Below are 23,165 nucleotides of genomic sequence, written 5' to 3'. Positions count from 1 at the left end.
GAGTTTTCCACAGGTGACCCAATTTGAGTGTACTGCTTTATTTTCTGTCAGGCCTTGACTGATAAAGCATGTGAGTTAAAACCTGTTTGCCATCCCTTCCTACATTCTTTAACAGCATTATTAGACACCACACATGCATAGATTTACTAACACTTGCTTAGTTCAGATCCCAAGTATTACTCAACTGTATCCCTTCTCTCTAGTGTCAATTCTAGTTCAGGCCCTTAGTGTTTCTTTGTGAAATAATGCATGAAATGGAAAAGGATTTATATTAAAGCAAACTATTTAGCATAGACTGCCAATCCTGGCAAGCTGATTACATAGCCTTCTTGATTATATTTGTCTTTATTATTCTCTGGTTAATTCATGGATGGGTATCCTGTGACCCCTATTCTTCTGTATTCTAATCCTTATATTTTAAAAGATTGATTTTATGAAATTCTAATATATAAAATAAAGGTAGAACTGGTTCTAGTTAAAGTAAGGCTAGCACTTAAGACACAACAGGAATATAACTTCACAATCTACCAGTGATTAATAAGGATTTGTCTTTTCCTATTATTTCTCTAGCTCATTGTTTTCATAGCTCTTGTTTCACAAGGATTTACTTATTACCCTTTTTTCTAAGAATTAAAGAAGCTTAATGATTGAAATATGAAAATGCTTCCAGTTTATCAGAAGAATTTCACATTCTGATTTAGGGTGACTATTACTCTCTGGTGAGTATGGTCTTGTTAATCCTCTAGCCAACTGCATTGTACAGAAAGACTTGGTGAACTTGCAATTAGCCAAAAAAATTCTTTTTTTATATCATATACTAAAAATTATATCTCCTCTATCTTCCAAATTACTCTTATTTTTTAAAGATTTTTTTTCAAAATTTCTTTAAGAATATTTGAATCCTAATTCTATTTTATAGTCATCAACCATTCTTCCAATTCAGTTTATCTTCATCCTAGTTAATGAGAAATGTTTACCTGGTAGGACTGCAGAGATCTGCCAATAGAGAATTCTAATAGAATATTGAATCTAGAGATTGAGTCATAAACCTATAAATAGTCAATTTAGTGAATAAGGAATATATACAACTTACAAAATATCATCTAGCTGTTATTTCACCAACCGGTCCACAAGATTTCTACTGATTTTGCCAAATACCCTCTTGAAATCAAAGTTACTAGGTCCAAAGTAGAGCATTTTTTAAAAATCTCTGCCACGCATGCAGTCCTTCCAGATTAAGGTTAGTCTGACATAATTTGATTAAGGTTAGTCTGACATAATTTGTTCCTAGTGAAGTCGGACTAGCTCCTAGTCATTACTGTCTTCTTCCTAAGCACATGTAAACGTATCTGTTCATTAATTCCTTCTAAAAATCTTACAAAGCTAAAAAGCATGATTTAAAGCCTGACTTGTTTATAATTTGAGATCTCCACATTATTTTCCTTTTTTTTAAAAAAACTAGAAAGTGTTTCATTATCTAGTCTTCTAGCATCTCTTCTAGTCTCTGTAATTCTTCAAAATTACTATCAATCCAGTCATTTCAACTCCAGGTTTCTCTCATTTTTTTTTTCCAGACAGTTATATAGGTCAAGATACAAATAAAGGATGTGTTTAAGTAGGTAAGAGATCTGTTATTACTTTTTTACCTGTCCAAGCTTGTGATTTATTCTTTAAATTTTTTTTTATTTTGCAATAATTTTAGACTTGTAGAAGAGTTGCCAACACAGTACGGAGCATTTCCATATAGCCTTTATACCTACCCTCCCCTAATGTTAACAGCCTGCATAGTCATCATCCAATTATCAAAACTAAGAAATTAATATTGTTGCAATATTATTAACCAAATCATAGACTTTATTGTGATTTTATTCTGACTTTTATTCTGACTTTATTCTGATTTTTACATTAATGTACTTTTGCCCCTTAAGATGAAGTCCAGGATCCCACATTATATTTAGTTTTCATGTCTTCTTAGTCTCCTCCATTCTGTACAGAGTTCCTTAGTCTCTCCTTATCTTTTCATCACCTTGACACTTTGATTACTAGTCAGGCATTCTGTTGAGTGTCCTTCAGTTGTGTTTATCTGATATTTTGTCCTGATTAAATTGAGATTATTCAAATGGGGAACAAATACTGGAAGTGACGTACCCTCCTCAGGACATTGTAGCAGGTGGCACATGATATTGATATATATTATTATTGATGATGTTAACCTTGGTCACTTGGTTTAGGATGTGTGTGTCAAGTTTCTCCACTGTGAAGTTGCTATTTTCCCCCTTTGAAATTAATTTGCAAAGAGATCCTTTGATACCGTGCAGTTTTCTTCTTTCTTCTTAAACATTCATCTACTGTTTTAGAATTTACTGATGGATCATACCTGCCTCAACTACTAGTGTAGATCTAATAGTAATTTTCTATCTCCCTTATTCCTTCTGCATTTATTGATTGGAATACTTCTGTAAAGAAGAGTTGTTGCCTCTTTTATTTATTTATTTTAATGGTTTTATTGAAATGTAGTTGACATAAAATAAACAAGACATATATAAGGAGTACAATTTGATGTTTTAACAAAAATGAAACCATTACCACAATAAAGAAAATTAACATATCTGTAATCACCAAAAGCTTCCTTATATTCATCAAATCTTTTTTTTTAAAGATTTATTTATTTTGAGAGAGAGAAAGAGAGTGCAAGCCTATGAGGGAGAGGAGAAAGAATCTCAAACAGACTCCCCACTGAGTACAGAGCCAGGATTCTGGGCTTAAAATCATGAAATCAAGCTTAAGCAGGAATCAAGAGTCTGACACTTAATGGACGGAGCTGCCCAGGTATCCCTCCTTATATTCATTTCTAATCCCTACCTCCCTTTTCTTGCTACTCTCCTTGATTTCCCCAGGTAACCACTGAATTGCTGTCACTGTGAATTTGTTGGCACTTTCTAGAACTGTATATAAATGGAATAATACAGTATACATTATCTTTTCATTTCCCCTTTTTCACTAAAGATAATTATTTTGAGATTTATTCTTGCTGTTTCGTAAGTCAGTATTTTTTTTCGGAGTTACGTTCTGTTTCTTCATATATCAAAATTAGTTTATCTATCCACCTATGATGGATATTTGGGTTCTTTTTAGTTTTGGCTATCACAAGTGCCCCTTCTAGCATTCTTGTATTAGTTTTAAAAGAATTTATTTTTGTCCATAGTTTTATTTTTTATCTATTATGTGATTATATTTAAGTTGTGATTTTTATAGACAGTGTACATTTGGGCTTTGCTTTTTAATTTATTATTTTTTTGTTTGTTTAATTACCATACACAGTATTTTATTGCATTTTATTTTATTGGGACATTTATTGCAATCTGTTTCTTACTTATTGAAGTATAGTTGACACACAATGTTACATTAGTCTTGGGGGTACAACATAGTTACTTACAACATAGTTACTTAACAACCCTATACCTTATGATTTGCTCACCACAAATGTAGCTATTACGGTACCATTGACTATATTCTTTATGCTGTACCTTTAATCCTACTGACTTATTCATTCCATAACTAAAAGCCTGTACCTCCCACACCCCTTTACCCCATCTGCCCACACTTCTCCCCTTTGGTAACCACCAGTTTGTTCTCTGTATTTATGCTTTTATTGTCTGTTCATATGTTTATTTTTTAGATTCACCATGTAAGTGAAATCATATGGTATTTGTCTTTCTCTGTCTGACTTATTTCACTTAGCATAATACCCTTTAGGTCCATCTGTGTTGCAGATGGCAAGATCTCATTTCTTTTTATGGCTGAGTGATATTCCATTATGTATATATATCTGTTTGTTCCATATGTTCCATATTTCACACACACGTACCCCTCCCCATTGTATATTCTTGCCTCCTTTGTTGTAGATTAATTAACTGCATAAACATGAGTTTATGGGGCACCTGGATGGCTCAGTTGGTTAAGTGCATATCTCTTGGTTTTGGCTAGGTTCATGATCTCTTGGGTTGTAAGACTGAGCCCCAGTTGGGCTCCGCACTCAGTGGGGAGTCTCTTGAACATTCTCTCCCTCTGCCCCTCCCCCCACTCACACATGCTCACTCTCTTTCCCTCTTAGATAAGCAAATAAATCCTTAAAACAACAACAACAAAAAAAGAATTTATTTCTGGTCTCTATTTTGTTCCATAATCTATGTATCAGGTTTTTTTTGCCAGTACCATACTGTTTCAGATATTATAGCTTTATAGTATATCTTGAAATCTGGGATTATGATACCTCTGGTTTTGTTCTTTTTCAAGATTGCTTTGGTTATTCAAGGTCTTTTGTTATTCCATACAAATTTAGAATTATTTGTTCTAGTTCTGTGAAAAATGCTATTGGTATTTTGATAGGGATTGCATTGAATATGTAGATTTCTTTGAGTAGACTGGACATTTAAAAAAAAAATTAATTCTTCCAACCGATGAACATGGACTATCTTTCTATTTGTTTGTATCTTCAACTTCATTAGTGAATGTTTTATAGTTTTCAGAGTACAGGTCTTTCGCTTTCTTGGTAAAGTTTATTCCTAGGTATTTTGTTCTTTTTGTTGCAATTATAAATGGATTTTTTTTTCTTAATTTGTTTTTCTGCTACTGTGTTATCAGTGTATAGAAATGCAACCAGTTTCTGTATGTTAATTTTGTATTCTTCAATTTTACTGGTTCATTTATTACTTCTAATAGTTTTTTGGTAGTGTCTTTAGGATTTTCTATGTAGAGTATTATGTCATTTAGAAATAGTCATAGTTGTACTTGTTTCTCATCAATTTGGATGCCTTTTTTCCCTTTTTCCTGACTGATTATAGACCTCCAAACTGACAATCTCTGCCTTTTAATTTAGTGCTCAGTTTACATTTAATATGGTTAGTGATATAGTTAGATTTAAATCTATCATTCTGCTATTTGCCCCATTTTTCCCAGTTTATGTTTGTCCTATCTGTTCTTTATTCTTTTTCCCCCTCTCTTTCTGTCCTTTTTTGGATTAAGTACTTTTTATGATTCCATTTTTATCTCCTTTAATGTCTCTTTAGATACAACTCTCCATTTTGTTATTCATTGATTGTTTTGGGTTTGTAGTATATACATCTTTAACTTCTCAACATCTACCTTCAAGTGATATTATTTCATTTCATTTGTAGTATTTGAACCTTATAATTAGTATACTTCCATTTCTCCTCTTTTGGCTTTTGTGGTATAGTCATTGTATATTTTACTTTTTCATGTGTTATAAACTTTTTAGTACATTTTAAAAATTCAAATTGTCAATTATCTTTTTAAAATTTTAAATATAAAAATATATTTATAAGATATAAGAAACTGTATGTTTAGGGGCACCTGGGTGGCTCAGTCAGTTGAGCATCTGACTCCTGATCTTAGCTCATGTCTTGATCTCAGGGTTGTGAGTTCAAGCCCCACCTTGGGCTCTGTCCCAGGTGTGGAGCTCACTTAAAGTAAAAAAGAGAGGGAGAGAAATTTATATGTTTTGTCATATAATTAGTATTTCTGATGCTCTTTATTACTTTGTCTCAGATCCTTATTTCAATCTGGCATTATTTTGCATCTTTCTGAAGGGTCTTCTTTACTGTACTTGTGCTAGTGGTCTACCAGTGATAAATTCTTTCAGCTTTTGTATATCTGAAAGTCTTTATAGTATCTTCATTTTTGAAAGATATTTTTGCTGTAGATAGAAGTCTAGGTTGACAGGTTTGAGGAGATTTTTTAGTATTTTAAAAATGAGAGTCCATAGTCTTCTCACATGCATTGTTTTCACTGGAGAATCTACAGTCATCCTTCTCTTTGTTCTTACGTACATAATATTTTCCCCACTGGATGTTTTTAACACTTCTTTATCTCTGATATTGAACAATTTGATTACGATGTTCCTTACTGTCATTTTCTTTATGCTTTTTGTGCTTGGGATTTGTTTTGCATCTTAAATCTCTGAGTTTATAGTTTGTTTTTTTTTTTAATCAAATTTATTTCTTTTTTTTTAAAAGATTTTATTTATTCATTTGACAGACAGAGATCACAAGTATGCAGAGAGGCAGGCAGAGAGAGAGGAGGAAGCGGGCTCCCTGATGAGCAGAAAGCCCGATGCGGGGCTCAATCCCAGAACCCTGGGATCATGACCTGGGCCGAAAGCAGAGGCTTTAACCCACTGAGCCACCCAGGTGCCCCAATCGAATTTATTTCTTAAAATGTTTTTTGTCCCCCACTCTCTTCCCTCCTTTAGGGATTCCACTTGCATATATAGTAGGCCATGTGAATTGCCCCATGTATCACTGATACTCTCTTTTTTCCAGATTTTTTTTTTTGTTTGACTTTGGATAGTTTTTATCATTAGTCTTCAAGTTTACTAATGTGCAATGTCTAACTTGCTGTTAATACCATCTGATGTATTTTTTATCTCATAAATTATCATTTTCATCTCTGGAAATTGAGTTTGGGTCTTCTTTTTTTAAAGATTATTTATTTGAGAGAAAGAGAGTGCACGTGAAATTGGAGAGGTTAGAGGGAGAGCAGCCTCCCCACTGAGCAGGGAGCCCGATGTGGGCCTTGATTCAGGGACTCGAGGATCATGACCTGAGCCGAAGACAGTTGCTTAACCAACTGAGCCACCCAGGTGTGCCCAGGTCTTTTTTTTTTTTTTTTTTTTTTTACTGTCTTGCATATCTCTTTATATTTTTAAACATATGAATATACTTATAACTGTGTTAATGTTCTTATCCATTAATTCTAAAATCTGTCAATCTGGATCAGTTTAGTTGATGTTTTTATTTTTTGTTTTTTAAGATTTTATTTATTTATTTGACAGAGAGAGATCACAAGTAGGCAGAGAGGCAGGCAGAGAGAGAGAGAAGCAGACTCCCTGCTGAGCAGAGAGCCCGATGCAGGACTCGATCCCAGGACCCTGAGATCATGACCTGAGCCGAAGGCAGCAGCTTAATCCACTGAGCCACCCAGGCGCCCCTAGTTGATGTTTTTAATTGAAATTTTTTTATTATTTGTAGATGCAATTGTAAGGAGTCATACAGAGAAATCCATTGTGCCCTTTGCCCCTTTTCCCTGATGGCAACACCTAGTAAAACTAGTAAAATAGGGGCACCTGGTGACTCAGTCATTAAGCATCTGCCTTTGGCTCAGGTCATGATCCTAGGGTTCTGGGATCAAGCCCCGCATCGGGCTCCCTGCTTGGCAGGAAGCCTGCTTCTCTCTCTCCCACTCCCTTTGCTTTTGTTGCCTCTCTTGCTGTGTGTGTGTATGTGTATGTGTGTGTGTCTCTCTCTCTGTCAAATAAATAAATAAAATCTTTAAAAAAAATAAAAAATAAAAAATAAAATAACATAGCCAGAATGTGTTGATACAAAGCACTGATCTTGTTCAGTTGTCCCCAATTATACTTGTATTCATTTGTGTGCCTGTATGTTTTTAGATCTGTACAATTCTATCCCATGTTTAAGTTCTTTCATCCATTACCACAGTCAAGGCACCTTTCCATCACCACAAGAATCCCTCTTCTTGTCCTTTTATAACTAAACCCACTTCCATCTTGCCCCAACCTTACCCCCATCCCTATGCCTGCAAAAACTAATCTGTTCTTTTCTAAAATGCTGTCATTTCAGGGGTGCCTGGGTGGCTCAGTTGTTTATAATTTTGTCATTTCAAAAATGTTAAATAAATGGTCTCCTATAATATATAACCTCTGGGGACTGGCTTTGTTCACTCAGTATAATTCCCTGGAAGTTCATCTAAGACTGACTGATTTTTCACATCACTATGCGTTTTATTTTTCTGCTGTTTTCCATATGTGCTAATTTTTTTAAGATGTTATTTATTTCTTTATTTGAGAGAGAGAGAGAATGAGAGAGAGAGAGGCATAAGCAGACTCCCAGCTGAACAGGAAGCCTGACAAGGGACTCAATCCCAGGACCCTGAGATTATGACCTGAACTAAAATCAGACTTTAACCAACCAAGCCACCCACGTGCCCCCATGTGTGATAATGTTTATTTTATGCTAGACATTGTGAATTTTCTTTGTTGGGTCTTTGCTATTTTCATATGCATTTATTTTTCAGGTCTGCTCTGGATTGCAGTTAAATTACTTGGAAATAATAATTTGATACTTTCAGATCTTGCTTTTAAAACTCATTAGGCAATACCAAAATTGTTTCATCTAAGTCTACCTGTTCTCCACTACTAAGCAAGATACTTCTGAGTGTTCTATCCTGTATCTCCTGAGTTATGAAGTGTTCTAGTTCCCAGCCCAGTGTGAGTGTCAAGTGCCATTTGCTTTGTCCTCTCAGGGAATACTTCCCTCAGCCTCAGTTAGTTTCTTCATTGTATTCACTGCCTAGTACTCTGCTAAATACTCTGAGGGAACCCTCTGGGGCCCCTAGCTAGCTCATTTAGTAGAGCATGTGACTCTTAATCTCAGGGTCCTGAGGTCAAGCCCCATGTTAAGTGTAGAGCTTACTTTAAAAAATAATAAAGTATAGGTCAAGTCCTATATTTAAAGGGCAGGACCCTCTGTGGATCTCTGCATTTCTTTCTCTGCAGCTATTCTCAAGCACTCTGTCCTGAAAACACACTCACTGCCTTGGTCTCTTCTGACCCTTTAGCTGTGTCTACTTAACTTGGAGAATCTGCTGAGCTCCAACCAGGTTCATTCACCCTCTATGCACATAGACTGGAAGCTCACTCAAGGCAATACGTTAAGGCAGTTTTAGGCCTCCTTTGTTTCCTGGTTGTCTCCTTTGATTGTCTGGTATCTAAAGTTTCATATATTTTGCCTGTTTGTTTGTTTTTTTCCTGGGTGGGTGTTGTTTCATGCAAGAGGGCAAATCTCACCCCTAGTATTCCATCTTGACTGGAAGCCAAAAGTCTTTTATGATCTATTCTTCATCAGATATATTTTTTTCATTTTGACGTAAGATTTATTCTCCTTGATAAAGAAAATAGAAACAAAATTGAAATTTAATTTTCTTTTAATTTCATTTTATTATTGCAGTTATTTGCCCAAGTATCCCTTAATCTTCTTGTTCAGTAACTTGATATCTTTAGGATTTTTCTAAACTCCACTTCATTCTGGATTTGATAAGCTCTTTGACATTTTTCTCAAATGCCTTTTCATTTTTCCTTCCCTTCTTTCTACCTTTTTTCCTTCATTCCATTCAATAAATATTTATAAGAGACCTATAATGTGCCAGATTCTATGCTAAGCACTGAGAATAATGCCATAAAAAGGATAAATAAAGTCCTTGCTCTCTTGCTGAAATTCTAGTGATGGGAGGAAGGCAGTAAATACATAAACAGTAATTTTATTTAAGTTAGGAATATATGCTATGAAGAAGATAAACAAGATGACATTTTGAGGTGATATTGGAGCTCAAATAATGGAAGAGTTAGAACAAAGAATAGCAACTACAAAAGCCCAAAGTCAAAAACAAGTTTGACATATTCAGGAAACAGAAAAAAGGACATGACACATGAAACGCTTATAAAATGTGGTCAGGGAAAGACACTCACAAAATGTGGTATTCAGAGGCCAAGAGAGACTGTGGACTCTGAGCAACAAACTGAGGGTTTGGGAAGGGAGGGGTTTGGGGGGTTTGGTGAGCCAGGTTGTGGGTATTACAGAGGGCACGTATTGCATGGAGCACTGGGTGTGGTGCATAAACAGTGAATTTTGGAACACTGAAAAAAAAATTAATTAAAAAAAAAACAAAAAACACAGGTCAAATCATACCAAGGTCTTGAAGGCTGAATCAGGTTTATGTGCCTTTCCTTTTGCCTTTATACCAGCCTTTTTATACCTAAGCAATATAGAAAGCTCCTTGTTACAACCCCTTGAGCTTCTACAGATTTCTCTCTGGTTTCTTTATCTTTGGACTTGGGCTGTTTGTATGCTTTTGGTCAGGATGTTCTTTTTTTTTTTTTTTTTTAATAACTTCAAAACCTTTTTTGCCTTCCTTATAATAGATGCTTACAATGCACTTTTACCTCTTTGAATACTTTGAAAATGTTTTCCAAAGTCTAAAATACCTATGTAACCACTCCCAATGTGCACTTCCTAGACTATTACAATCCCCCAGATAACATGACCTATTTCTCCAATTATCCCAATTGTGCCTATTATTATTCAGTTAAATACAAAGAAGTAGTTTTAAGAGGCCATTGTGAATAGACATCCAAAATTTTGTCAGCTTTTATCACAAGACTTCTAGCAGATTGCTTCTACCCGTCCATTCTTAACACACCTAAAAAGAAATACCTTCCTCAAGTGTAATTAGGGTCTTGTCACTCCCCTACTTAATCTCTTCTGTTGCTTTCCCATTGCAGTTAAAATAAAATAAAATGCAAAAATCATTATGAATAAGGTGACCCTACATGGTTCCTTCCTTGCCTGTTTCTCTAACTTCATCTCATGCCTCTCCCCCCTTCTCTCATTACACTCCAGCAACGTCCATCCTAACTTCAGTTCTAGAACATACCCAGCTCACGTCCAGCTCTGGAGTTTTACACGTGCTGTTTCCTTTGCCTGGAATACTTGTGTCCCTCACCCCCAATTTTTTTTTTTTTTAAGATTTTATTTATTTGACAGACAGAGATCACAAGTAGGCAGAGAGACAGGCAGAGAGAGAGGAGGAAGCAGGCTTCCTGCTGAGCAGAGAGCCCGATGCAGGGCTCAATCCCAGGACCCTGGGATCAATGACCTGAGCCAAAGGCAGAGGCTTTAACCCACCGAGCCACCCAGGTGCCCTCCTCACCCCCAATTTTTAGGGCCATCCTTGTTTTCTCGTAGGCCCCTGTCTATTTCTTTCATAGCACTGAACATGACCTGCAGTTATTTTATTTATGTCTTTGCTTAATTTGTTTTTGTTCTGTCACCACCACTATAATGTAAGCCTCCCAAATGCATTGTCCCCAGTGCCTAGAAGTATGTCTGATACATAGTAGGCCCTAATGAAGGATTTAAATAATTTCATTTAAGTTGATACCTGGTTTAGTTTTTGGATGAGTGAATGAATGAAAAAACATATTAGAAAGCAAATCATAAAGTTTAGAATAAAATTCACTCTATAACAAAGATTTTCTTTAATACAAAAGTATTAAAAAGTCCAATGAGGGAAAAAAAAAAGTCATGGGTATTGTAAAATTCTCATTATCTGAGTTACTAATTCACTGTGACCCAATTACCCTTGTACATCTGTTGATGAACGATGAAAAAGATGAACATCAACATCATCTCAAAACATGCATTTTTGCTAAATATAATTTTATTTTTCATTTTTTATGGTACCTTTTGTATTTTGTAAGATTAATGAAAATTTTCAGTGGCTCTCTGATAGTTTATATATATTATATATTGAAATGTATTTGTGTGAATCTTTATATGTATGAAGTAGTTGAGGACTTTTCTTTAAAAAATAGAAATTTCAGGACACCTGGGTGGCTCAGTCTGGTTAAGTGTCTGCCTTTGGCTCAGGCCCTGATCCCAGGGTCCTGAGATTGAGCCCTGCATCAGGCTCCCTGTTCAGTGGGGAGCCTGCTTCTCTCTCTCTCTCTCTGCCTCTCCCCTGGCTTGTGCTCTCTCTCTTAAATAAAGAAATTAAAAATTAAAAAAATCAAAAAAGTTAAAATAAATTAAAAATAAAACTTACGTAGTAGTGAGCTATTTGGCAATGTTTGATATAAAATAATGATTGAAAATATGGAACAGTATAGAATTTTATCTCTTATTACTCAGTATTAGTCTTATAATACAGATAAATCATAGCACTTGTATTATAATATCCTGGCATTTTTTTTTTAGTGATTTCATCTGTTGAAGTATTCATGATTAAAATATAAAAGTTATTACTGTGGTTGTCTATTGAAATGTTCATGCTTGAAGCATTGGAATTATCATTGCAGTTCTATCTTCAGATTTATCTATTAATTGTTTATTACTAGTAGAAAATGACCTGATAGTCTAAATTTGAAGTTTGCTTGAGGGTTTCAGGATTATTTTCTTACAAATTTGACAACTCCTTTTACTTGTCCCTCTTGTTTTTAGTGTAAAAATTCATAGCTATGTTTTATAATTGCCTGCTATGTTTAATAGATGATTTCTTTATGAACATCTGCTTTTTGAGTCTAATTTAGATATCTTTTTGACCAGTATAATGAATCAATAACTAGTAATACTGCTCAGGTATGAACTAAATTAATATATGCTCTGTAAAGCTATGTAACCTTTTTTAGATACTTTGTAAATCAGTAGAAACTAATTTATTAGCTGATAGATTTATCTGAGTCATTGTTTATTAGCTGATTGGTTAATGAGTCATTAGTATCCATCTTAAAAACTATGAAAATAAAAAATATTAAAACATATTCAAATTGGAAGTTTAAAAACAAAAAGCTGCAGTAAAGAATAAAGTCTTCAAATGGTACCTATGGTTAGAACTAAAAAAAAAAAAATGTTCTTTTTATTCTATTCCTTTGTTTTCAGTTGCTCTGTTTTAAGTTGCCATGGAAATTTTTTCATTAACATTAGATTGATTTCCCCAGAGATGAAACTGCTTGCACCATCTTATCTCCTCATGTTCCTAAAGCCTCCTAAGCCAACTTTAGTGTTTTAGAGTCCCAGCTGGTCCCGATGTCCAAGAGTTTGTCTCATGCTGAGTATTCTTTTTTTTTTTTTTTAAGATTTTATTTATTTATCAGAGAGAGAGGGGGGGAGAGAGCGAGCACAGGCAGACAGAATGGCAGGCAGAGGCAGAGGGAGAAGCAGGCTCCCTGCTGAGCAAGGAGCCCGATGTGGGACTCGATCCCAGGACGTGGGGATCACGACCTGAGCCGAAGACAGCTGCTTAACCAACTGAGCCACCCAGGCGTCCCTCATGCTGAGTATTCTTAAAACTCAAATATAATACATTGATGTGTTCATTGTTAGTATTAAGGTCACTGTCCTGTTTTCATTCTTGGTCCCCCAAAAATTCTTTTAAGCATTTTAAGTCATCAGGGAAAAACGTTTAATTATAAGCTGAAGAATGCTAAGGAAATTTATATAATAAAAAGAAAGTCAAATGCTTCTATAAAAGCTTATGTTTAGCATTCTAGGCCCTTTTGCTATAAAATATTAAAGTCCATGGTAATGAACATAGAAAATCAGTATTTAATATGAGTAATTGGACCTCATACACCTCTGTTATGTGTATTAAAATTTATGTCTGAGTAGTTCTTGAAAGTAGAACTTTGTGTCCATTGCCAAAAATAAACATTAATTCTCTTCTAAGTACTTGATTGCTTCATGCCATTTAAATGAGGCTTCCAAGTGATTTCCAAAAAGGTTTGGAAGAATTATACCATGTATTATTTGTTTTTGAACACTTATATAGCAGGTACTCAGTACATGTTTGTTTGAATTAACATGTAATTTTAGTCTCTGAATATTAAGATACAAAGATACAAAGATTTTTACTAAGACCACCGAAGGAAGGAAAGGTTGGAAATTCATGGTATTTTATATAAAAGGGAACCCAATTTCACCATCTATAGATACTAAAAGTACTACAACGTTATGTGTGATCTTTAAATGTCACTTAAATGTTTTTACACTTAGAATATGTTCTTTAACTTGCTTTTCTTCACTTGACAGTATGTCTTGGAAATCTTTCCATATCACTTATAGAACTACCTCTTTTAAGTGTTATATTATCTTCCATATTATAAATGTTATATTATTTATGTATTCCCTAATTAATAGGCATTCAGGTTTTGTGTTTTGTGCTACTGTGAATATCATTTTACTTAATTCTTTTTTTTTTAATTTTTTAAATTTACTTATTTGACAGACAGAGATCACAACTAGGCAGAGAGGCAGGCAGAGAGAGGAAGGGAAGCAGGCTCTCCACTGAGCAGAGAGCCCGATGCGGGGCTCAATCCCAGGACCCTGGGATCACAATCCGAGCCAAAGGTAGAGGCTTTAACCCACTGAGCCACCCAGATGCCCCTATCATTTTACTTAATTTTTGTGCACATATTTGATTATTTTTCCATACATGATGAAGAAGGATTGCTATTTCAAAGAATATGCATATTTGAAATTCGTATTGGTACTGATACATTACCGTCCTAAAAGGAGTTAACAGTTTGTTCTTCTACCAGTAGTTTATGACACTAGTTTTTCCATATTCAACCAAACTTGATATTACTGTCTTTTAAAAATGTTTACGTGTCTTATAGTGAAAAGTCAGACTTCCTTATTGCTTTATTTTGCATTTTCTGGTTACTACTAAGACTGCGTGGCCTTTCTTAAATTTTGGCTTTTTGCTTTGCCTCGTCTCAGCATATCTGTATTTACTGTCCATTTTTCTTTTGGGCTTTTTAATCTCTTTAGTACTGATTTTAGAAGTCTTTCTACATTCCAGATATTAACACCTCACTGTTAAATATGCTGTAAATGTTTTTCCTAGCCTATCAATTATTTTTTAAGTTTTTTGGTCATTCTTTTGCTGAATGGAAGTTTTAAATTTTGATGTAGTTAAATGATTGGTCTTTTTCATTTTGGCATTTGCTTTTCGTCTCCTTTAGAAGGCCTTCATAAGTACAACACAAATAAACATATTCCTTTATATTGTCTTAAAGCATTTATATTTTATTTGATTTAGTGTTTTTACTTAAGTCTTGAATCATCTGGAATATATTTTGTGCATTACATAAGTCACGGAAGTAACTAATTTTTTTCTTCCAAATGGATATCCAGTTGTCCCAACTCTATGTATTGGCCATTCTTTTCCTATAGAATTAAAATGACACCTATATGGTGAACTAAATTTGCATATCTATGGGTTTATTGGTGGCCACACCCTTTTATTACACTACTTGCCTATTCTTGCATCAATACTACAACTTTTTATTTATTTTTCTTAGATTTTATTTATTTATTTTAGAGAGAATAAGAGAGTGAGACCGGGGGAGGGGCAGAGGAGGAGGGACAGGGAGAGGGAGAGAGACTCTCAAGTGGATTCTGCACTGAGCAAGGAGCCTGACATGGGCTCTGTCTCACAACCCTGAGATCACAACCTGAGCTGAAACCAAGAGTCAGATATTTAACTGACAGAGCCACCCAGATGCCCCAGTACTACAACTTTTTAATATAATTTACTATTAGATAGGGCAATTATCCCTTTCTTGTTTTTGTATGTTGGTTTTATACCCAGCTAACCTCTAAATAGCTTTGTCATTGGTTCTAATCATTTTTCAGTGTGAGTTTCTGAATAAATGATCACATTCACTTCAAGTACTGACAGTTTTATTTCTTTATTTCTATTAACTATATCTCATATAATAGTTGTTTGTCTTACTAAATATGCAAAACCAATTCATTAGTCAATATTCAAGACCAATTCCATTTCACATAAATATCTATGAAGGGGCCCATTTCTGTCAACTTCTCCAGAAGGTCTTACCTTCTCTACCTGTTCCCCTTCTCAAATTCATCCTTCTCCATTATGCAAGATGGATTAGAGTTATTTTTTTTCAATTTCTACAGCTTCCACATTTTTCTGTCTTTCTCCCTTCTTTTCTTTCTTTCTTTATGAATAGTTCTTTACCTTAAATTTGAGTTATGGCAACCCATATATGAAGCTGAAGGAGTTGGGCAAAGTAAGGGAGAGATTCAAAAGTATAGTAGCCCTTTATATTAACCTTTTCTGACCTTATACAGAATTTTACTTTTCCCTTTATTTATTTAAGCATTTAATCAATTTCCCTTATAATTTTCATAGGTCTATATTTTTATATCCCTAACATTTTAACTTGTCGCGGCTGGCGCGACAAATCGACCAGGAACGTGAGGGTAAGAGGATGAAGAAAAGAACTCGAGAAGCAGAGAGATGGGGGCAGGAGGAGCACTGAGGAGGATGTCCAACAGTGCTAGGTTTATTCAAAGCATTAAGGCCATATATATAGTGATATTACAATAGGAGAAGCAATACACCTGTATCTTGTTAAGCAACCACGAGTTACCTTAGTAAGTTTCACACTTGACTATAAGCAGACCTCGTGACACCAAATGGCTGAAGCCAGTACAGGTGTTCTGTATTGATACGGAAAACCTGAAAGTAATTTATGGGCTGGACTAGGGCAGCAAGGACCAGCAACGAACTTTTTTTTTTTTTTTTTAAGATTTTATTTATTTCTTTGACAGAGATCACAAGTAGGCAGAGAGGTAGGCAGAGAGAGGGGGGGAAGCAGGCTCCCTGCAGAGCAAAGAGCCCGATGCGGGGCTCAATCCCAGGACCCTGGGATCATGGCCTGAGCCAAAGGCAGAGGCTTTAACCCACTGAGCCACCCAGGCGCCCCCAGCAACGAACTTTTGACCCCAACCGAATTGTTCTCATTTGTTTAGCAAGCGTGTGGGAAGTCACGTAGGCGAGCACACAACACATAGCACAGACCCTTTCTCAGTGCTGCTCAACTTTTCCGTCCTAAACCTTTGGTTAGGTTATTCGGACTTTAAAGAAGGCACATGTCAGGGCCTGGTTTGGTCCTTGTCTCAAGCCTTATTGCGGCCGCCCAACATTAACTGTTTCGGGTCAGACTATTTCTCCTACCTTTTATCTACTTCCATTTCCTTTCCTTCTTCCCTTATACCTGTACTGCATGTCCTTTAATTTCATATATGCCTTTATTCCAGTTTAGATTCTATTTTCCATATCCTCAGTAACACATTTGCCACATCTCAAAGTTCATCGCCCCTCTGTCTTTTGCTCACCCTCTCCACAACCCTGGTCCTGTTTTATTTTTGTTTGTGTTTTTCCTATATTTTTAAATTTTTATTTTAATATTTTATTTATTTATTTGAGAGAGAGAGACAGATAGTGACATAGCAGGGAGGAGAGAAAGAAGCAGACTCCCGCTAAGTATGGAGCCCAACACAGAGCTGGATCCCAGGACCCTAGGATCATGACCCAAGCCGAACACACACGTTCAGTCGCTTAACCAACTGAGCCACCCAGGCACTCGTTTTCCCTAAAATTTAGAAACCTTTTATTTTTAAATGATTTCAGACTTACATAAAGTTATAATAGTTTATTCAAGTTATCTATTAGGTAATCTATTATCTGTTTAAACTATGTATCTATTTATTATCTACACATAAAATTCAGTAATTAACATTTGTCATATTTTCTTTATCATTCTCTTTCACACACACCCCATGTGGGTACTTCTGTATATTTTTAAGAACAGTGTGATATTAAATTTTAAATGTGATCTATTCTCTTTTTGCTTTTTCCGTGCCTATACTCAGTAACCCAGAAATCCAACTCTATTCATATTGCTATCTTGTCTAATAAGGCATGTTCTAACAAATAATGTCACATTTTGGGTTATGCTATAAATTTATGATCACTGACCTCATATTGATTTTCAGGGCTCCCTGTATATGAGTCACTGTTTTTCAAATTTGCAAACACAGGATATTTGGGTATATTATCTTCTTAAGATGTTCTATATTTATGAAAATTAATTAGATGATACATTCTATGTGATTTCAGTTATTTGGAATCTTTGAGATTGTCTTCATGACCAGTTACTTTTATTTATTTACCAAATATTTACATAATGCTTCAATGGGCCAGGCACTAAGTACTGAACAAGTCTTTATTTATTTAATTTGCTCAACACTATGTGACAGATAAGATTATTATCTTCATTTTGCAGATAGGGAAACTGAGGAGCAGAAATGTAACATACCCTAAGTCTACACAAGTAATAGAGCTGAAATTTTAATTCCACCAGTCTGGGTCCAGAATCCATGTTCTCAACCACCACGTTGTGCTAATTTTTCTCATGTGCTCTTTTTTAAAATGTTCATTTATATTCTTACTGATTTGTATACTCCTCTGTGAATTTACATTAGATTGAGCATTTTATGTAGTTCTAATCTTTATATCTTTATTAATTTCTTGCCTATTTGATTTATCGGTTTCTGAGAAATGTATGTTGACTATGGATGGATTACCCTCTGATTGTAATTCTGTCATTTTTTGGTGTTGATTATTTTAAGATATTGTTGGGTATATCTGTTTCCAAAGTTTATTTCTCACTAAAAAGCCTTCATTAAATAATTATATAATAACTTCTTTATCAGTATGTTTCTAAAATAATGAGCATCAAAAGAAAATAGACCTTCAATCCCAAACAACTTCATCATTTCAACATGAAATTATACTCTGTCACAAATACTGCTTTTGTAATAGTAATAGAGAAGGACTCTTACCCATCACAATCTGAACCTGTAGTTGATTTATTAATTGAAGAGATGTGTTAAAGCAGAGAATCATTAAAAAATATTTACAGTCAGGGTGCCTGGGGGCTCAGTTGGTTAAGCGACTGCCTTCGGCTCAGGTCATGATCCTGGAGTCCCGGGATTGAGTCCCAAGTTGGTCTCCCTGCTCAGTGGGGAGTCTGCTTCTCTTTCTGACCCTCCCCCCTCATTCTCTCTCTCTCTCATTCTCTCTCTCTTTCAAATAAATAAATAAAATCTAAAACAATAAAAAAGAAAAATAAAAAATGCTTACAATTAATCACTTTAATCTACTATCTATAAATATACATTCAATCAATAATCTTTTTTTTTTTACGTTTTTATTTAAATTCTAGTTAGTTGATATGGAGTGTAACATTAGTTTCAGGTATACAGTTTGATGATTCAACACATATATACAAAACGTGGTACTCACCAGAACAAGTGCAGCCATTAATCCCCATCACCTGTTTAACCTATCCCCTCCCCTAACCTCCCCTCTGGTAACCATCAGTTGGTTCTCTGTAGTTAAGAGTAGTCAGTAATCTTTTTAGATCAAAAGTTTTCCTATGAGTTTACATGTTGAAGTACAGCAGTGTCTTTATACTAATGTGGTTTGGTTTTGTTTCTGTTTTTTTTAACTTTGGAGAGGAACAAGAATTCAAAGACACTCGCAAGGTAATCTGACTACAGAATTATTCAAGATTTTTAGGGTTCCCCCCAAAATTCTCCACTCTCCCATCCTATCTGACCTCATTTTTAGGAGACTGTATTAAACATTATGCTTTCAACTTAATTTTCACAGAAACAGTCATTCTCTTTTTATGCTTACATTTCATTAGTTTACAAAATATTTTATTAAATTCCTAAGTTACACCAGCAAGTAGTATTGACTCAGACAGCTTTGGAAACAACACAACTAATATTGGAAAGAAGACAACTCAAATGTTAAAATCAGAGATAAACATTTGTCTGTTTTCAAATAGAAATGCTATTTTGATTAATTCATTTTTTTAAGTGAAGGTCAGTTATGAGAGTTTCTTCTGTAGTTCAGATCAGAATATGTTCCTCAAGTAAATAGTGGCAAAATCACTGACAAGTTATTCTCCATCTGACAGATGTCATTGTCAGCAAATGACTACATAGGAATGAGATTGCATTTATAAGTTAAGATACCTATAGTCCAGGAATGCTTATGTTAGAATGTCATAGATTTATGATACCAAAACTTTTTTGAGTTTATGTACATAGAGATTCACCCTATAAAAAGAAGATGGGCATATTTTTTAAAGCTACATTCATGATACTTTCTAACACAATTCACTTCAATCTAATCAGACTTTTTCCTGTTCTATGAGTATCTTATCTCGGTAAATATATATGAGATTGAGTTGAAATATTGAAGCCATCTTTATGAAGTCTCCCTCCCTTTTCTAGCTAAGGTAGAAATGATAGAATTGAATGGACCAGAAGAACATCCAGCTCAGAAGAGATTCTTCAAGGTCTTCTAAATGTTGGACACAAACTTGAATTTTAAAAATAGATTAACACTATAATAAAAGTAACATGTGCTTTCAAAGTGTGTTATACCAAGTTGTAAACACATCATGAAAAAAACATATAAACACATCATGAAACAAAAAAAAAAGTAAACCATGCTACTAGTTTATATTTTTATGGACTGCTGACTAAAGCTTTGCTACCAATATTCATATACATATTTAAACTTATTATGAGTATGCATTTATATTTTTAAGCTTTTTAGCTGGGCTTTTTAAAAACTTGGGTTCATTATGAGATATCCAAATCAGGTTATATAAGCAAGAGCATTGCTGCAGCATGTATGCCTCATTGAATGAATTCAGACATGTATCACTCCTTAACTGTTTTGCAATGGCAAATTAATATGATAATATTGTATTAAAGGAAGTTTCCTTGCTTAATTTTAGTTTTGAGTGTTTCTTGTCCATATTTCACACTTATGCCCAGAAACATGAGTAATGATTAGACACACTCATTCAGTCTTGGAAACAAGATTTTATTCACTATTCCTTCATTCAAGCTTCTAGACCATGTTATTTCTTTTTATTAACATATAATGTATTATTTGCCCCAGAGATACAGGTCTGTGAATCGTCAGGCTTACACACTTCACAGCACTCACCATAGCACATACCCTCCCCAGTGTCCATAACCCAACCACCCTCTCTATATCCCCCTCCACACAGCAACCCTCAGTTTGTTTGGTGAGATTAAGAGTCTCTTATGGTTTGTCTTCCTCCCAATCCCACTTGTTTCATTTTTTCCTACCCTACCCTCCAAACCCCCAACTTTGCCTCTCAATTTTCTCATATCAGGGAGATCATATGATAATTGTCTTCCTCTGATTGACTTATTTCACTCACCATAATACCCTCTAGTTCCATCCACGTCATTGCAAATGGCAAGATTTCATTTTTTTGATGGCTGCATGGTATTCCATTGTATATAGATATACCACATCTTCTTTATCCATTCATCTGTTCATGGACATCTAGGTTCTTTCCATAGTTTGGCTATTGTGGATGTTGCTGCTATAAGCATTTGATACATGTGCCCCTTCGGATCACTGCATTTGTATCTTTAGGGTAAATACCCAGTAGTGTGATTGCTGGGTCACAGGATAGCTCTATTTTCAACATTTTGAGGAGCCTCCATGCTGTTTTCCAAAATGGCTGCATCAGCTTGCATTCCCACCAACAGTGTAGAAGGGTTCCCCTTTCTCCGCATCCTCGCCAGCATCTGTCATTTCCTGACTTGTTAATTTTAGCCATTCTGACTGGTGTGAGGCAGTATCTCATTGTGGTTTTGATTTGTATTTCCCTGATGCCGAGGGATGTGGAGCACTTTTTCATGTCTGTTGGCCATCTGGATGTCTTCTTTGCAGAAATGTCTGTTCATGTTCTCATGTTCATGTTTCTTTTTTTTTTTTTTAAAGATTTATTTATTTATTTGACAGAGAGAGAGAGTGATCACAAGTAGGCAAAGAGGCAGACAAAGAGAGAGGGGCAAGGAGGCTCCCTGCTGAGCAGAGAGCCCGATGCGGGGCTCAATCCCAGGACACTGGGATCACGACCTGAGCCGAATCTCTGCCCATTTCTTGATTGGATTCTTTTTTCTTTGGGTGTTGAGTTTGATAAGTTCTTTATAGATTTTGGATACTAGCCCTTTATCTGATATGGCATTTGTGAATATCATCTCCCATTGTCAGTTGTTTTTTGGTTTTGTTGACTGTTTCCTTTGCCATGCAAAAGATTTTGATCTTGATGAGGTCCCAATAGTTCATTTTTGCCCTTGCTTCCCTTGCCTTTGGCGATGTTTCTAGGAAGAAGTTGCTGCGGCTGAGGTCGAAGAGGTTGCTGTCTGTGTTGTCCTCAAGGATTTTGATGGATTCCTGTCTCCTATTGAGGTCTTTCACCCATTTTGAGTCTGTTTTCGTGTGTGGTGTAAGGAAATGGTCCAGTTCCATTTTTCTGCATGTGGCTGTCCAATTTCCAAACACTATTTGTTGAAGAGACTGTCTTTTTTCCATTGGATATTCTTTCCTGCTTTGTCAAAAATCAGTTGACCATAGAGTTGAGGGTCTATTTCTGGGCTCTCTATTCTGTTCCATTGATCTATGTGTCTGTCTTTGTGGCAATACCATACTGCCTTGATGATGACAGCTTTGTAACAGAGCTTGAAATCGAGAATTGTGATTCCACCAACTTTGGCTTTCTTTTTCAACCTTCCTCTGACTATTCAGGGTCTTTTCTGGTTCCATATAAACTTTAGCATTATTTTTTCCATTTCCTTGAAAAAAATTGATGGTGTTTTGATAGGGATTGCAGTAAACATGCAGATTGCTTTAGGTAGCATAGACATTTCACAATATTTATTCTTCCAATCCATGAGCATGGAACATTTTTCCATTTCTTTGTGTCTTCCTCAGGTCCTTTCATGAGAACTTTATAGTTTTCTGAGTACAGATTCTTTGCCTCTTTGGTTAGGTTTATTCCTAGGTATCTTATGCTTTTGGGCGCAGTTGTAAATGGGATCGACTCCTTAATTTCTCTTTATTCTCTCTTGTTTTGGTGTATAAAAATGCAACTGATTTATTTGCATTGATTTTATATCCTGATACTTTACTGAATTCCTGTATAAGTTCTAGCAGATTTGGAGTGGAGTCTTTTGAGTTTTCCACATAAAGTATCATATCATCTACAAAGAGTGATAGTTTGACTTCTTTGCCGATTTGGATGCCTTTAATTTCTTTTCATTGTCTGATTGCTGAAGCTAGGATTTCTGGTATTATTTTGAATAGTAGTGGTGATAATGGACATCCCTGTCATGTTCCTGACCTTCGTGGAAAAGCTTTCAGTTTTTCTCCATTGAGAATGGTATTTGCAGTGGGGTTTTCATAGATGGCTTTGATGATATTGAGGTATGTGCTCTATCCCTACACTTAGAAGAGTTTTGATCAAGAAAGGATGCTGTACTTTGTCAAATGCTTTTTCAGCATCTATTGAGAGTATCATGGTTCTTGTTCTTTCTTTTTTTAATGTATTCTATCAGATTCATTGATTTGCAGTTGTTGAACCAACCTTGCAGCCCTGGAATAAATCCTACGTGGTCATGGTGAATAATCCTTTTAATGTACTGTTGAATCCTATTGGCTAGTATTTTGGTGAGAATTTTCGCATCTGTGTTCATCAAGGATATTGGTCTATAATTCTCTTTTTTGATGGGGTCTTTGTCTGATTTGGGGATCAAGGTGATGCTGGCTTCATAAAATGAGTTTGGAAGTTT

The 23,165-nt window shown here is 35.2% G+C and overlaps 1 protein-coding gene across 4 annotated transcripts in view; it reads left to right on the top strand.

The window, feature by feature from the left end:
• Positions 1–23,165, top strand: part of MBD5 (methyl-CpG binding domain protein 5) — a 178,220-nt gene that overhangs the window by 72,734 nt on the left and 82,321 nt on the right. The window contains exon 1 of one of the 4 annotated variants that reach the window (XM_032354058.1): positions 2,520–2,829. The exons of the other annotated variants lie outside the window; for them this stretch is intronic. The gene's annotated coding sequence lies outside the window, so the exon portion shown is untranslated. Of the gene's footprint in view, positions 1–2,519; positions 2,830–23,165 lie in introns of those variants that run through there. 4 annotated transcript variants of the gene reach the window in all.

Source organism: Mustela erminea, chromosome 8, assembly GCF_009829155.1.
Source record: "Mustela erminea isolate mMusErm1 chromosome 8, mMusErm1.Pri, whole genome shotgun sequence".
Lineage (NCBI taxonomy): Eukaryota > Metazoa > Chordata > Mammalia > Carnivora > Mustelidae > Mustela > Mustela erminea.
The sequence above is the reverse complement of the archived record's forward strand: the minus strand, read 5'-3'. Positions and strand labels throughout refer to the sequence as shown.